Raw genomic sequence first — 17,798 nt, 5'->3', positions numbered from 1 at the left:
CGAGTGTGTAAATTTTAAATTACCGTTAAAACTATTCAGTTTTTTTTTTACCGTTTCATTACATAAACAATGGGAAAGCGGCAAGACTTAATCGGAAGATTGCATCACTTTTCTAAGAATCGTTGTCGGATTCTTCTTTCGAGCAGAAAAAAAAAAAACAAAAACAAAAAAGGTAGCTGAACTAAATCTGAGCTATATTCATGGCGACACAGGGAAGACCAAGTTCAGCTAAGAGCGAGCCACGCGATGGGTCTTCTTCTCTTTCATCCAGAGTCAAGATCGATCCGTCTATTAAGGACAAGAAGAAGATCGCTTCCTCCTCTACGAGTAGCAGACCGATCATGTCGGATAATAAACCCAGATCCTCTGTTTCCACCGGCACGGCGAAACCACAGGTATCATCAAATCGGGAAAAAGTCTCTGTTTCCACCGTCGCGGCGAAAACACAGGTATTAATTGTAGATCGGTATCAGTTATTGGTTGATTCGGATTAGTTGTAGATCGAACTTATTATATTGAACGATGAAATTAGAATTGGGTTTGATGATAATGATTTTATATGGAGAACTCTTTTATCATGAATTCAGCATTCATGACGTGAACTTGTAACATATTAATATTGTGAAGGCAAAGCCCAAAATACCTGTGAAAAACACAGCAACAACAACTGCAGCAGCAGCCAGAGGAAAAGCTAAAAGAGAGAAGAAGGTTTATTCATTACCCTGGACAAAAGTTTGATATTCCCGAAGAGGTTATAATAAGAGTAACATCTCTAATGAATGCTTTACTATATCTTTCATATTCTTGATTCTTAATTGGTTTCTCTGTTTTTTTGTATTTGCAGAGAGAGCCCTTGAGGATATTTTATGAATCCTTATCTAAACAAATACCAGGGAGCGAAATGGCTGAGTTCTGGTAAGAAAGAAACACTATATATTGACTAGTCTTTATGATCAACTTTAATACATTGTTATATAATGGTCTTGAATGTGTTGGGACAGGCTAATGGAACATGGTATGTTGTCTCCGGATAAGGCGAAGCGAGCCTTTGAGAAAAAACAAAGGAAGATGAAGCAAATTCGGATGGGGACACCGAGTAAACCTGCACCAACGTTTACTAGCAAAGCGGAGAGTTCTCAGAAAACATCTGCTTCGGCCAAGAACAGCGGTTTAGATCCGAGAAAGAAGAAGAAAGTCGTTGATGATGACGATGATTTCATCCTTAGCCACAAGAGAAGGAAAGTGTAAACCATACAAATTTTAAAAAGCTCTGTTTCGTTTATTTAGGTAAACATGTCCAATAGCAGATATCAGATCAAGAACCTTAAGTTATCTCTTAGTGTTCATCGAATAAGTGATCAGAGATCGTTGTTGTAGCCTGTAAGGTCCTTGTCAATGGACCATTGAGATGTGTAGAAGTTGTTGGTGTAGAAGCAAAGAATCATGAGATACAATTTTAGTAATATCTTAACCTAACACTGCTGAAACTGTTTTACTTTGAATGCGTACGTAACTCAATTCTTTACAAGAAATTTGTCTAATCGGACTTATACAATTTTGAAAGGCATGCAGACTCCATGGCCATTGGCCAACATTTAGATAAGTTATAGGCAATGGCAGTCTCATCATGACCGTCATCGACTCATCGTATTCACTAATCTGTCAAAGATGGCTTGTGTATCTAAATGAGCCAGCCTCACATATTCAATAAGACTGTTGGGTTATGAAGAGATAACAATTTTTTTGTATTGAGTTTATTCAGACTTCAATATCCTTGATGATTTGATTTCATGAACACAATATCTCTGTTTCTAATAATTAATGTTCTCTCAAGATATAAGATCACATAGTCTATATTCAATGTTGCTCATGCTATCTTCAAAATTCCTGAACACTTTTTAAGTGCATCCAATCTTCAGTGAACTCATTGCATGTTTGGAACCGGGAAAAATCTGATAGCACAATATATTTAAAAAAAAAGTTAATAAAATTTAGCTATTTGATCTCATGTTTTCTCACTATTGATTGTGCTAATAGGTATTGTTAAATTTCTAAGAATGTGCTAAATAATTTTTTCCTACCCAACAAAAACAACCCTAATAATCTCCAAACATGTTCATTAAATAATTCTATCTTTACAACTTAAAAACAACTCTACTGACGCGGTCGGGAAATATTATCTATACCAAAAACATGCAGAAGGTTTTTGTGCCTCTAAAAAAATACCCCGTTTGGAACATACTGATCAAAGTCACTGTGTGGCTATATCATGAACCAAGCAAGTAAATAAGCAATTGCATGTGACAAACAAGCAGCAGGACTGAAGCTGTCAAATAGTCAGGCACTCAATCAATTGTCAATACCTTCTTTAATTTCCCTGAATATCTTCTTCCAATAATGATATGTTTTTTTCTCCTTGCCAAACAATTTGGAGTAAAAAGAAAAAAATAGAAGTGGGCAAATAATAAATGGTGATGGTGAATTTTGACTGTTGATGTTTGATGTACTTTTTCAGTCAGAATCATGTTTTCTTTGTATTTTGTCCGTCTCTTACACAATCTTAATTGTTTCTAACTTTTCATCATTTTAACTTTTTTTAATTTTTCATACAGTTATTTATGTCTGTGATAGCCATTAGGAAAAGGTAAGTGAAGAAGAATGATCCAATACATTGAAAGGTCTAATCCTATTTAATGATTTTCTAACGGAAAAATAAATGAATTCTCTAGACTGGTCACACTGATCTATCAACAATCTTAAAATAAATAGTACCAATCACACTATTACGCATACATTGTCAATCCCAATACGACTTTCTTATCATATTAATATGTAAATATATACGTATATAGCAATATAGTTTTGGTAAAAATACTTTTGCCTTTGTTTGTCTTTTTCCTTTATAGACCAGTGTACAAAACTAAATTATCCCCATTTCCTAAAACAAACAAAATCTCAAATATATTGAAATCTTCATGACAACGAGTATCTTAACAAATTTTGTCTGTCCCAATCTAAAACGAAAATATCTTTTTTTCTGCCATGTATATAACTCACACGTATTATCAAATTCGAATCTAAAATATGATCCGATAACGACCGCATTGATACAAAAAATAGGGTTTGAACTTAATTAACTGATACCGTACGTTTTTGTAGTTTCATCAGCGTATGTTACGTTGTTAAATCAACTAAGATGGCACAGATCAATGTCTTAAGGCAGATTAATATCGTTTTTCATGTTTCATCGATCGAAATTGATTTTAAAAAAATATATTTAGCAATTCAAGATGTGGATGGGTCCAAACGACAACAATTTGCGTGTTTCGTTGACTACTCTCTAAAGCAAAAACATGTTAAGAGTAAATGTCCTACATCTCGACGTGTCTCATTTTTCTCTATCTGTCAATTTTTGTCTATCAAATGAACATATACACAAGATAGTGATATTTTATGTACATATATACTTTGAGTAGAGAATAAAAACTACCTGCCATGATATCAACTGCAATTTAATTATATACTTCATTGGTCAGAGAAGAATATGGAGAGCATATATTTATTCTCTAACTTCAATATAAATGTGCTTTATTCTGAAAACAACACAATGTACCTATGTAAACCCACCTCAAGTGTAATTACTACATATACCATTGTGGTCTTGCGGTTATAATGGTCCAAACCGAAGATAGGACAACTTTAAGTGTTAGAAAGAGGTGAATTAGCGAATCAATTGTAAGAAAACATATTGAGCCTTCTAGAATCCTTAAAAATTTGATGTCCGGTGCTAAATGTAATATCATTTAAACTTTTGTAAGAATTTGTTAATTACAATTAAAAAATTGTGACATATTTTTGTTAACACATGTGGCTTGATTTCCTATATATAAAATCAAATAAACTCCATCACAAATCTATCGAAAATAGAGTATTAAAAAATCATTTAAACTTTTAAATTAGTTCACAAGATCTATCGGAACTATCTGAGAATCATTGCATTACATTCATAATTGAACGCTGACCCTATATAATTGTTCCTTTTTGGCTAAGGATCTTTGACCCTAGATATATATATCTTTAAATCTTACCAAACGACGAGAACACAAAGCAAGAATATGAAGAAGAGGAAGAAACGTTCTATTACAAAAGGCTTATTTTGGACCTTTTAAAAAAATTTCGACTTTATGGTCTGTATACCTAATAAAACCATAGTCGGGGAGATATTGATATTTTGGTTTTGTCTGCCTAAATAAACACAAATAAAATTGACCAAAATAAAAATAAAGTAAAATACATTTTTTTTGTTAAATACATATAAATCGTTTTCTCCCCTCTATTTAGAAGTGGGTCCGCTTCGCTTATTGAGATGGTCTCCATTCATAAACTAAAGGACAAATTCTGAAATGAGTAACTAGCTAGAAGCTTGAACGATCTTATTAAAGGGGATAAGGAAGCAACTTGTATAATTAAAACAGCCACGTATCACATTGCTATATACAGCATTATATTCATTAAAGTACTCATATAAGTTAGTTATAAACTTATAATACATGATTATGTAATGGGGTTTGAGGTGATCTTGTAATTAAATCGTTCTCGTCTCGTCATGTATTGATGTATACTTAGTGTATAGTACTGCTCTTCATTTATTCAAAACAATGAATAGTTTTCCTTTTCATCTCAAGTAATAGACTTGTAAGAATCTCACATAATTAAATGGTGATTTAGCATAAAATGTATAAAAACTACTTACGAGTCATTTTGAATTTAAGTCTTTTATAAGCATGCAGTTGATCTGTTTCGGTCTTTTGAGAAAATTAGCATATAACTATATATATATATATATATATGTATATATATTGATAATTAGTTATATGTATATGATCAAATATCAATATAAATGCATACAAGTACAATTGATGACACGAGAGGAACAAACAACGTCGTTCATTGCAACTTGCAAGTACTTATAAGTTATACAGTATATAGCTATTATTTGAGAATTAATTAAAACGCAAAATGATGATTAGTTAGACGTTTTTTTGTTGGGCATGATTAATAGAAGACTTTAATATATATATAGTGTGTGTCTTTGACAGAAACTCGTCCTTATAGGTACGCAAATACGGTCCCATGATTGAACAAGTTAATGTCCCTTGACATTTCTTGAAGTTTCCTTTGCATACTTATTTTCTTTATTTGTATTATTACACGAAAATGTACTCTCTCTTTTTTTTAGAACCAATTTTAACCTAATAGCAGTTGGCTGATATATAGATTGTTTTTGTAGATCAGATCAAGACTAGGACAGATGTTAATTATCATATTACGTACTATGATTTTAAAATTCTTTACAATGATTAATACCTACCTGCAGCATATAAAATAAAAATGATTCTAATATGTACCGTAACAAAAAATCATCAAAAGGAAATTTTTAATACATATACTGATTTACATGTTCATATAAAGATTCTGAAAGACAAGAAAGTATTTGCATTTAATTCGAATCAAAATCAGAATACCAACCATTATATATATATGTGCATATATCGATTGGCGTCACATGAGCAGGCATATGTAAATGCAAATGTATGATACAATGAGTCTAAAATCAGGGTAAAGGATAATAAAACAGTAAAATTGAGGTGAAAAGTTCTTTACCACACACAAAAAAAAAAAAAAAAAAAAAAAAAAACAGAAAAGACTTGTCTCACCATGTTCATCTTGGAGACAATTTCATATAATTTACGTACCCGGCCGGCAGGGACAAAGTCGTTTTTCAACACCCTTCTAAATATAGTCGTCTCATAATCATTTTATATAAGAAGTATTGATTTGCTTTCCTAATTTAGTTGCATAATATGATTTTTAAGAACCATTAAAGCAAACAGTGACCCCCCAAGTGTGTCGTTTTATACTAATAGCAATGTATACTAATAAAAAAATAGAGTGGGTCTTTAAAGAAAGAAAAACAAAACAAAATAAATAGAGCCATTGGGTCCATTTCCTTTATTCAATAGACTTATTGCATTGTTTTTGGTCCCATTATAAACCCCCCCTCCTTCTCTCTAACCACGTACCCAAAATATTAATGCGTATAAATATTTTGAGTGACTGAGAAGTGTTAGACAAAATTTCACCAACATTTCTTCTTCTCATATCACTCAGTTTCTCCCTTATTTCTTCTTAACTACACACTGCCCTGTTTCCTTTTCTTTTCCTCATTTTGAATAGTTCTCAAACTTATATTTTTTCCTTTTCACCCTGAACCTATTTCCTCTATTAGCATAAATCTTGGGATCCGAATCGTAGAAAGCAATCAGAATAATAATAGACTTTGTACGATATATTCGTGTGCCTAAGCTAAACAATGGCAGGTAGTGCGTCCGTGGAGGAATACTACAACCTCCGCTCGGAGAGAGTGACTCAGCATCTTGTACCTAACTCGGAGTCTAACTCAGTGAGTCATAAAAGCAAAGCAGAGCAAAACGAGAAGAAGACGAAACGTGAGAGAGACTCCGGTAAACACCCGGTTTATCGTGGGGTAAGGATGAGGAACTGGGGGAAATGGGTGTCGGAGATTCGTGAGCCGAGGAAGAAGTCACGTATCTGGCTCGGAACTTTCCCGACGCCGGAGATGGCGGCGCGTGCACACGACGTAGCGGCTCTGAGCATAAAAGGAACCTCAGCTATACTTAACTTCCCTGAACTCGCTGACTCATTTCCTCGACCCGTCTCGCTAAGCCCTCGAGACATTCAGACAGCAGCTCTCAAAGCAGCTCACATGGAACCAATGACGTCGTTTTCATCTTCCACGTCTTCGTCGTCCTCTTCGTCTTTATCTTCCACGTCTTCGCTTGAGTCCCTTGTGTTGGTGATGGACCTCTCGAGGACTGAGTCGGAGGAGCTCGGTGAGATCGTGGAGCTGCCAAGTCTTGGAGCGAGTTACGACGTTGACTCGTCTAATCTTGGGAACGAGTTCGTGTTCTCTGACTCAATGGACTACTGTTTATATCCGCCGCCGTGGGGACAGTCGTCGGATGATAACTACGGTTACGGAGTCATCCCTAATTTTAGCCATGGCTTGTCATGGGATCTTTAACAGTTTATTTTATATAATTACCATAATTAATGTTTTGTTTAATCACTTTTTTTAAAGCCCTTTCTGTTTTGTCCTTGAGTTTTGTGGTGTTAGCTAAGAAAGGGTTTTTTTTCTTCTTCTTTTTCTTCGGGTGCGTGTGTGAGCTCCATAATGATACGTGTACAAAACTCTATTTGTGTTTTTTTATATATAAATATCGGTTTTGTTTGTCGGAAAAGAAGGGGGAAAAAAGTGAAATATTTTTGCAAGTCTCATCAAGTGAATGAATAAGCGATAAAAATAAAGTCCACTAACTTTACGATATTGCAATTATGCAAATCATCAAAAGTTCAAAACTGTTGCGTGTTTTTGTTTTTGTTTTTTTCTTTGACGAAAACTATGGGAAAATTCGCTTTAATCATTAATTGAAATTTTTTGAGTCTGATCACTATCGATTAATACTTTGTTTTGTCGACATAAATGGAATGGAGACAGTGAGTTACGTTAGGGTAAAAAGAAGAAAAAAACACGAAGCGAGAGCAACTTGTCCAAAGCTGACGCGAACATTACACAGCCACATATATTATATTATACATCCATGCAATACTTTATTTCATCTATTAGTATATTAATGACCAAATTTTCCCACTTAAATTGTTGGACAATATTTTGTCCAAAAAAAGGAAAAAATTCTTGGACAATATAAGCCACAAAATAGCATCACACAACTCGTTTTATTTTAGAATTAGAAAGAGAAAGGCTTATCATAAAATCAGATCTGATTAGCTAGCTCCACAAATGTGTTTTTTTTTTCTTTTTTGGTTCTGATTCTACGGTAAGTTAGATTAAAGGCAAAGTTATCATAGTTTCATTATGATCTTCATGCATCAACTAAAAAATAATGTATAGATCAAGACTTAATAGTTTAATATTAAAATGAATGAGTTCCTTCTCTCTTTCATTTTATGTCTCTTGCCTTCTCTTGTTTTCTTTTTAGCCAAACTTTTGTCGCAAACACTTCTACCACCACCATTGCGGCGGCATCACTCTTTTCGTGAGTTTAAGAAGCTAAATAGGATTTAAGATTTTGGTTTTAGAATTTGGATTTTGATATCTGGGGATATGATTAAATTTTTGTCAAAATGATTTCGGAACTAGAGTTTAAAATTTGCGATTTAGATTTTATTTAGGATAAAAGTGTCAATGAATGATGAAAACGACTACCAATGTTTTACATGAGAAAGTTATGAAAAAGAGTTTCTAAAATTCAACAAAAAAAAAAAAGAGTATCTAAAAATGTGTGAAAAGGCTGAGAAACTACGTACTAATGTTTTTGTTCTATAATAGTGGAACATACTGATATTAAAAGCTGATTTTAAGTATATTGGAAACATATACACAAGAAATTTTGAAAAGTGTTGTTAACTGAAAGTTTTTAAAGGTTTGTTAATGTCTTCGAATTGTGTGAAAAATTTTCATATTGCAGAAAATGTCCTTTAGTTATTACTATGTGGACAGCATGCAAGGGTAATTTATGTTAAAGCAAAATGAGAATGTTATTATCTAAAGGATGTTAGTATTTTCCACTGAGAAAATGTAAGTGTTACTGGAACAGGTTAAAAAACTAAAAAGACGGAACTAGTTGACACTTATAAATAGTAATTACCCCTAAGATGAATGTAGACTTAATTATAAATCTGAGTCTATATGACATGAATGACGAATGATCATATAATATGGGGAGAATGAAGAATGGTGACATACCGACATGTCTAGTCCTGTCAAATGCATATCTTTTGAACTCCCAACATCTCGTTTTTTATGATAATTATATAATCATGAAAAAGAGATGTGATGATCCATAAACTACTTGGTCTAAAGTGGAATATCCATAAAATTGAACTGTCTTAGTCATATCGTTATTCCACTCGAGGTTACATATCGATTTAAGCTAAAATTACTCTCTCTAATCAGTGTAAAATGTATCTAACAGTTGGCAAATTCCAAAAGTTTTGTAGATTTTCAACATGATATTTGTTTATTATAAAACATACAACGACAAGCTTCGTCCAAGATAAAGACTAGTGTCTTTTTTTTGGTTAAAGATAAAGATGAAAGATAAGGACTATTGTCACCAAAACTATTACAATAATGATAAAATGATGTCACTGACACCGTTTAAAACATATGAAATGTTTTGGATTTTACCCCTTAAGACTTTCTTACGAGAGCTAGCTAGCGTGGGACATCAGGACATGGAATGATCAAATATTTAAAATAGATATCCTTTTTATTTTTTTATCAATAGAGTGAAACAAATTAAATATGTTTAATATTCCCTCTAATTCAAAATATAAGATGTTCTAGAGAAGTTTTTTGTTTCATAATATAAGTTTCTATGCAACTTTTATATTAGTTTAGTATTTTATATTATGCAGTATTGTTTTTGATTAGTTGAACTTGTTAAAAGTAAAGATTTCTTAATCTGTATGTTTTAGTTAAAACATCTTATATTTTTGAAACGGAAAGAATATTATTTAAGATAAATAATGATATTTTACGTCGTTGGTTGTTATGTGTTTTTTTCTCTGGTTGTTACGTGTTTACATTACCTTTAGTATTTCTTTTGGTGGAGAGTACTATTTTTTTACAGATTAATGGATTGTAGCAGCGCTTACTTCCACGTTCTTTTAGCGAATCTATGATCACGTAGTAAAGAAGCATGAACAGTAACTTTACAACCTTTTTTACAAAAATTAAGTTTACACAACTACAGAAATATAGAATTTGACTTAGCAATTAGAGCTCCAGATAAATTCTACATGCGATCTCATTCTTCATAATTAGGGGATGACGTAAATATATATATTTCCAATTAGGTCTGGATATATATCAGTTAGTGCAGATAATTGTCAAAAATTATTAGATTTAATGCCAGAGTATATATATTTGGAAGAGTAGGATCACCGGGATTTTTTTAAAAAGAAATAGTGTATTTTGTTGTAAAACAAGTTGATTAATCCATCAACACATGTCATCACACATGTTATTACCATGTTAATAAGTAGTATGACTCATAACTCTTTCATTCCACTATAAATATGAATTGTACAACATGAGAAAGTGATAATAAGAAGACAAAAGCTTTTACTCTTCCCCCACTCTCTCGTAGCCTCTTCTCTCTCTCCCTCTCTTTAATATTTCTTGTTTTACTTTATAGAAAACTATATACATATATAGGTGTATTATAGTTATAGTTTATATTACGTTATCACATATAGGTGTATTATAGTTATAGTTTATATTACGTTATCAGCACGATCGTCTCTCTGCTTCAACCGATCCAACCGTTTCTATACAGATCACTCTTTTGAGGTAACATCTAATTTATGTCGAATTTGTTTATTTAAAATTTATTTAAATTCCTTTAAATTCAAGAATATATATATATATATATATATATGAGATATTTACGGAGTAAAAAGACTATGTCTTCTCCTTGATCATAATGGTAGGCATTGCCTCCTTGATCATATAGATCTACATTCTTGATCAGAAAGATAGGCTCTGCCTTCTCGATCATATGTTAAGATTTATATTATATTATGGAAGGCTCTGCCTCCTCAAAATCTCATGAATAAATTAATAATGGACTTATTATTCATGTAGATAATTATGTCAAATCTCGCCAGACTCGAAATCCTTGCCCTTGATGTATCTGGAAAAAATTATATGACATGGGCATCGGATGCACGAATGCATCTAAGATCGGATGGGCTTTTAAGCACCATCGATCCGTCGAAAACGACGTCAGATGAGGATAAGGCCAAGGCCATGGTGTTTTTACGCCACCACCTCCACGATAATCTGAAAAACGAGTACATCACGAAAGAAGATCCTGTAGATCTTTGGCAATCACTCAAAGATAGGTTTGATCACCAGAAATATGTGATCTTACCAAAAGCTAGACATGAGTGGTTAAATCTCCGGTTTTTGGATTACAAAAGTGTTGGGGAATTTAATTCCGCTATGTTCGAAATCACCTCTAGGATGGCTTTGTGTGGCGAAGAAGTGAGCGATTATGATATGATCGAAAAAACGCTCTCAACTTTTCATCCTGGAAATGTAATCCTGCAAGAACAATACCGGACCAAAGGATACACTCGATTTTCTGAGTTAATGCACGTTCTTCTTGTTGCTGAACAAAATAATCAACTCGTGATGCTGAATCATTAAACTCGCCCAACTGGATCAGCTCCACTTCCAGAAGTGAATGTTGCTTCATCCAGTTATAATTGGCAAGGACGAGGACGCAGACGCGGTCGAGGCCGTGGCCGTGGTCGTGGGTGTGGAGGAGGTCGTGGCCGAGGTAGAGGAAGAGGTCACTATTCTAATGATGCCAGCCGTGTTATAAAGAAAAAGGATGAGAGTAGTTGTTACAGATGCGGCATGAAAGGTCATTGGTACCAAACTTGTCGTATACCAAAGCATTTGGCCGATCTATATCAAGCGTCTCAAAAGGAAAAAGAAAGAGACGTTGAGACCAATCTCATCTCAAATGAAGCTGGACCTTCCTACCATGGTCTCAATGATGAAACTCATCTTGATATCGCAGATTTCCTCGTCAATCAAGAGAGTGGATAATCATGCGATTAAAATCTTTATGTAAAATATGCTTGTAAAACTTTTGGTGTTTAAAGTCTTTTTGTAATATATTTTAAATCTCCTAAGACTTTGTTATATATTAATGCATATATTATGAATGTTTTATCTCCAGAAAATGTCAACTTTTGAGATTGAGGATGAAGAAATGTGTCTAGCAGATAGTGCTACTACGCACTCAATATTTAGAGATAAAAAATATTTCTCCTCTCTTAAAATGAATGATTCCGCTAAAGGCGTGAGCACTATATCTGGAAATGCAAAGATTATAATGGGCTTTGGCGAAGCCAATTTTTCAATGCCAAGGGGAACAAAATTTGAAATAAAAAATGCATTATATTCCCCTAAGTCTCAACGAAACTTGATAAGTTTCAGAGATATCCGAAAAAATGGATATCATATAGACTATGAATAAGAATGGCATTGAATATCTTTGCATCAAATCCGAGGAAAAACATATATTGGAAGAGTTACCAATGTTATCATCTGGATTATATTGCACAAAAATAAATGTATTCGCATCGTATGTTACAGTAAACTCAAAGTTTACTAATACATTTAAGATTTGGCATGAGAGACTTGGACATCCTGGTTCAATCATGATGCGAAAAATTGTGCAAAATTCTAATGGCCACCCGTTAAAAAACCAGAAAATTTATTGTTCTGGTGAATTTTCATGTGATGCATGTGCTCAAGGAAAACTCATAATTAGGCCATCGCCAACCAAAGTCGGGAATGAAATGCCAATATTCTTAGAGAGAATACATGGTGATATATGTGGATCTATTCACCCTTCATGCGGACCATTTCGTTATTTTATGGTAATGATTGACGCATCTAGTAGATGGTCATATGTGTGTCTTTTGACAACACGAAATACGGCTTTCGCAAAATTCATTTCCCAAATAATCAGGTTAAAAGCACAATTCCCTGATTATGCCATAAAGAAAGTAAGGCTTGATAACGCTGGTGAATTCACTTCACAAGCTTTTAATGAATATTGTATGTCAATGGGAATTGATGTTGAACATCCGGTCCCTCATGTTCATACACAAAATGGCATGGCTAAATCTTTGATTAAACGGTTACAACTCATTGCTAGACCGTTGATATTGAGAACAAAACTCCCAATTTCTATATGGGGTCATGCTATATTGCATGCTGCAGCGTTGGTCCAAATACGACCAAGTGCATACAATACATATTCCCCTTTACAATTAACGTCTGGTCAAGAACCAAATATTTCTCATCTCCGTGTTTTTGGATGTGCGGTTTATGTTCCTATAGCCCCACCGCAAAGAACAAAAATGGAGCCACAAAGGAGATTGGGAATATACGTCGGTTATGCATCACCGAGTATCATAAATTATCTTGAACCACAAACTGGTGATATGTTTACAGCACGTTTTGCTGATTGCCATTTTAATGAAGATGAATTTCCAGCGTTAGGGGGAGGAATTAAACAGGTACCAAAAGAGATTACATGGAATACACCATCTTTGGTACATCTTGATCCCCCTACGAATCAACGTGAGCTGGAAGTTCAGAAAATTCTACATTTACAAAATTTGGCAAATCAATTACCAGACGCGTTCACAGATACAAAAAGGGTGACAAAATCCCATATTCCCGCTGCAAATGCACCATCAAGAGTTGAAATTCCTAGAGAGGAAATCAATGGGAAAAAGGTTAATGAGCCTAAAGTTCAATTGAAACGGGGGAGGCCAATAGGTTCTAAAGATAAAAATCCCCGAAAGAAAAAGAAAATGGGAGACGAAAATGAAAAGGTTCAAGAGGAACCAAGTGAAGAGAAAAGTCATCAGGAAGATGATACAGAAAATTATGAGATCTCTATTAACTATGCCCAAGATGGAAAATTATGGGGTAGAGATGAAATCGATGATGAAAATGGAATATTTTCTTTTTCTGTATCTAAAGAGATTGATTATGAAAATGATGATCCTGATCCAAGGTCTGTGTCAGAGTGCCAACAAAGGCCTGACTGGGAGAAATGGAAAAGTGCAATGCAAACTGAATTGTTCTCCCTTAATAAAAGAAATGTCTTCGGACCTATTGTCACTGCATCTAATGATATAAAACCTGTTGGGTGCAAGTGGGTTTTCGTGAGAAAGAGAAATGAGAAAGATGAGATAACACGATATAAAGCCCGACTTGTTGCACAAGGTTTTTCTCAAAGGCCAGGAGTTGATTATGAGGAAACATATTCTCCGGTCATGGATGCAATTACATTCAGATACTTAATGAGTCTAACAGCTTCTAATAATTTAGAAATGTACCTTATGGATGTAGTGACATCGTATTTATATGGATCATTGGATAATGAAATACACATGAAAATTCCAGAAGGATTTAAGGTTCCTGAGACTTTAAAGGAAAAGCCTAATGAGATATATGCGGTAAAATTACAGCGATCACTTTACGGATTAAAACAATCTGGACGCATGTGGTATAATCGCTTAAGCGATTACTTATTGAAGAAAGGGTATGTAAATAATGAAATATGCCCTTGCGTCTTTATAAAGAAATCCTCATCGGGATTTGTGATCATTGCTGTATATGTTGATGATCTCAATATAATTGGAACTCAAAAGGAAATTGATGATGCTAGAACTCATATGAAAGAAGAGTTCGAAATGAAAGATCTTGGAAAGACAAAATTTTGTCTCGGTCTTCAAATAGAACATCTCCAAGATGGAGTATTTGTGCATCAGTCAAATTATACGAAAAAGATTCTAAAGCGCTTTTATATGGATAAAGCGACTCCTTTGAGTACTCCAATGGTCGGTAGGTCCCTGAATGTTGACACAGATCCATTCAGACCTTGTGAAGAGAATGAAAAAATACTTGGTCCCGAAGTACCTTATATGAGTGCTATCGGTGGACTTATGTATCTTGCAAATTGTACCCGACCAGACATTGCATTTGCAACTAATTTACTTGCAAGATACAACTCAGCTCCTACCCGCAGGCACTGGAATGGAATTAAGCACATATTCCGCTATCTTCAAGGTACGATTGACTTGGGATTGTTGTATCGTAGAAACTCTGCGTTTGGTCTAGTTGGTTTTGCAGATGCAGGATATTTATCGGATCCACATAAATCTCGATCCCAAACTGGATACGTTTTCACAATTGGAGGAACTGCAATCTCGTGGCGTTCACAAAAACAAACTTTGGTCGCCACCTCTTCGAACCACGCAGAGTTAATAGCGCTTCATGAAGCATGCAGAGAATGTGTATGGCTCAGGTCCTTGTCAAATCATATAAAAGATGCAAGTGGAATGGTCAGCAGTAAGGAGCCAACGACGCTATACGAAGACAATGCAGCTTGTGTCGCTCAAATCAAAGAAGGTTATATCAAGAGCGACAGAACAAAACATATTCCTCCAAGATTCTTCTCCTACATTCAAGAACTCGAGAAGAACAAGGAAGTCAATATCCAATATATCCGATCAAGTGACAACGCAGCAGATCTCTTTACAAAATCGCTTCCGACTACCATGTTCAGAAAGCATATTCATAGTATCGGAATGCGTCATCTACGAGATCTTTGAAGAAAAGACCACTCATATCTTTTCCAGGGGGAGATTACGTCATTGTACTCTTTTTCCCTTGTCATGGTTTTTATCCCAATGGGTTTTTCCATGATAAGGTTTTTAACGAGGCAGTACGTAGTTCTCTAATGATGGATAATCAAGGGGGAGTGTTGTAAAACAAGTTGATTAATCCATCAACACATGTCATCACACATGTCATTACCATGTTAATAAGTAGTATGACTCATAACTCTTTCATTCCACTATAAATATGAATTGTACAACATGAGAAAGTGATAATAAGAAGACAAAAGCTTTTACTCTTCTCCCACTTTCTCGTAGCCTCTTCTCTCTCTCCCTCTCTTTAATATTTCTTGTTTTACTTTATAGAAAACTATATACACATATAGGTGTATTATAGTTATAGTTTATATTACGTTATCACATATAAGTGTATTATAGTTATAGTTTATATTGTTATTTTTGTAAATGCACCGGGTCCACTTTTTTTTTTGCTAGATTTTATACATAAATTTAATTAAAACCTTTTCTAAAGAATTTATATTTTATGTTTATAATTTTTTTATATATATAGTTTTGCACAGGGTCCGTCACTCAGTTGTATTTATAACGATGGAGACGGCCACGGCCTTGAAACTACTATCATACATAATCTACAACATTTTTACAAGATATATAATGTGAATTTCAGAATCTAAACCTTAAAAGGATTCCTCTGTCCGAAGGATTCATAGTTGTCTGAATGACTGACTATTAAAAATATTGTTTTCTTTTTCACGAAAACAAGAGAAGGTACCGCCAACAAGTTCCACAGTTAACGGTTAAGATTGCTTAAACCAACAATATGGGATTTTGAGTTTTGCTAGCTAGGTTTGACAATGATTGCGGTTTAGCTCGTACATTCTGTTTGATTATATAATGCTTGATGTGTTTTTGGTCAGTTTTAGTTAATTTTGGATTTGATTCACCAAGCTAGTTCAATTTGATTCGGTGTCAGTTTTCTAACCTTGGTTGAATTGTCACTTTGATTTAATTTTGGTTCAGGTAAATCTGATCGGTTTATACCGACGTAGCCCTACCTATTTCCCACTAACTATAAACGAATAGTTTAAATGAATTCCATAGGTTTAATTAACGACATTATACCGCGCGCAAATCTAGAGTGGATCCGACATTACTTTCTTGCATATCTTTTGTGAGGTGTTGAATTTCTTAAATCAAAAATTTATCTGTCTCTCTAATGATGGGACTATGCAAAACTCCAAAAACGGAAAACGTATCATTGACTCCTTTATTACTTTTTAAGAGATTTCGACCAAAATCGTCAAAAACGACTTTACAAAAATGCTGACATTTTAAAATTAATAAAAAAGGTATCTGAACCACTTGAAATTCTCTATTAATATGCTTTTGTTCTAATATCTAGGGATCAAGTAAGTCGGCAGGTTAATCACATTTAGTGGATTAATTTAATTGACGGTGGCCATTAGAGTCGAACCTGCGTAAAGCATTGGAATAAATTTGGTTATAAACTGATATAACGGCCGGTTAGCCATGCATATATGATTTGGCATTTTCATCCGGTTTACATCATTTAATGTTATCTTATACGTAAAAATATCACAAAAGCAATTAATCATAACTGGTCGTATATATCGAGAAGAAGGGGAAAAAAATCACAAAAGCAACAAAGAAGAGGACAATGATAACAGCAAAGACCCATGGCAATAAGCAAAGTACAAATTTTAAATATAAACTCGTATATTTCCGTATAAAAGGCATTGCCGATATTTTTTGTGGAAAACTTCCTTTTGCCAGTTGCTATTTCAAGGGTGTTTTTAATAATTGTTTAGTACAAAATATCTTGGGTTAGTGCTGCTTGATTTAGTAATGTTGAATATTATTTTATGCAAAAAAGTGCTAGACAATGGAGTAGTAATTCAACGTGTGATGTCTAAGCGATTATATAGGTACGAATATATATATATATATATAGTTGGTAGAGATTCATACATTAGTGTTAAGAATTAAGATAATTTAAAATTTCCGTAACACTTGGCAATTTACCCTAGTACTACATCCCTACTTATCTTTACCAAAAGAAATTGTGAAATTAAAATCAAAGTACTTACTAAAGCTCTGCGCTCGCGTTAGCTTATTATACACCTAATTAAATGTATATTATGGGTTATTTAGCCAATAAATAGTAGGTACGCATATTGATACTATAATACATTGTACGTGACGTGAGTTAGAACGTTTTGAACCGGAAAAATTATAAATTATCTTCACACAGTAATAAAATTTCAAATTAAGAAGCTTATGAATATCAAACAGTTTAACGTATATATTTGGGTAATATCTGGTTGAAAAAAAATTGGGTAAATATCTAACACTCAAACTTGAAAACCACGTACCGGAATCGAGCTTCCTCCGCTCCCAAAAGACAACCCAAAGCTAGCCATATCACTTCG

General features: G+C 33.9%; 3 pseudogenes across 2 annotated transcripts; all 3 read left to right on the top strand.

The window, feature by feature from the left end:
• The first annotated feature begins 82 nt into the window (after window positions 1-82).
• On the top strand, window positions 83-1,478 carry LOC104769393 (uncharacterized; annotated as a pseudogene). The gene is made up of 4 exons (XR_015593562.1): window positions 83-449; window positions 628-751; window positions 845-915; window positions 1,002-1,478. The product of XR_015593562.1 is annotated as an uncharacterized LOC104769393 (transcript).
• Window positions 1,479-6,085: 4,607 nt separating this feature from the next.
• Window positions 6,086-7,322, top strand: LOC104769392 (dehydration-responsive element-binding protein 3 pseudogene; annotated as a pseudogene). Its single transcript, XR_015593561.1, has one exon. The product of XR_015593561.1 is annotated as a dehydration-responsive element-binding protein 3 pseudogene (transcript).
• Window positions 7,323-10,656: 3,334 nt separating this feature from the next.
• On the top strand, window positions 10,657-11,728 carry LOC104769391 (uncharacterized; annotated as a pseudogene).
• The last annotated feature ends 6,070 nt before the right edge of the window (window positions 11,729-17,798 follow it).

This window comes from Camelina sativa, chromosome 20 (assembly GCF_030686135.1).
Source record: "Camelina sativa cultivar CO46 ecotype springtype chromosome 20, ASM3068613v1".
NCBI classification, from domain to species: Eukaryota; Viridiplantae; Streptophyta; class Magnoliopsida; order Brassicales; family Brassicaceae; genus Camelina; species Camelina sativa.
The sequence above is the reverse complement of the archived record's forward strand: the minus strand, read 5'-3'. Positions and strand labels throughout refer to the sequence as shown.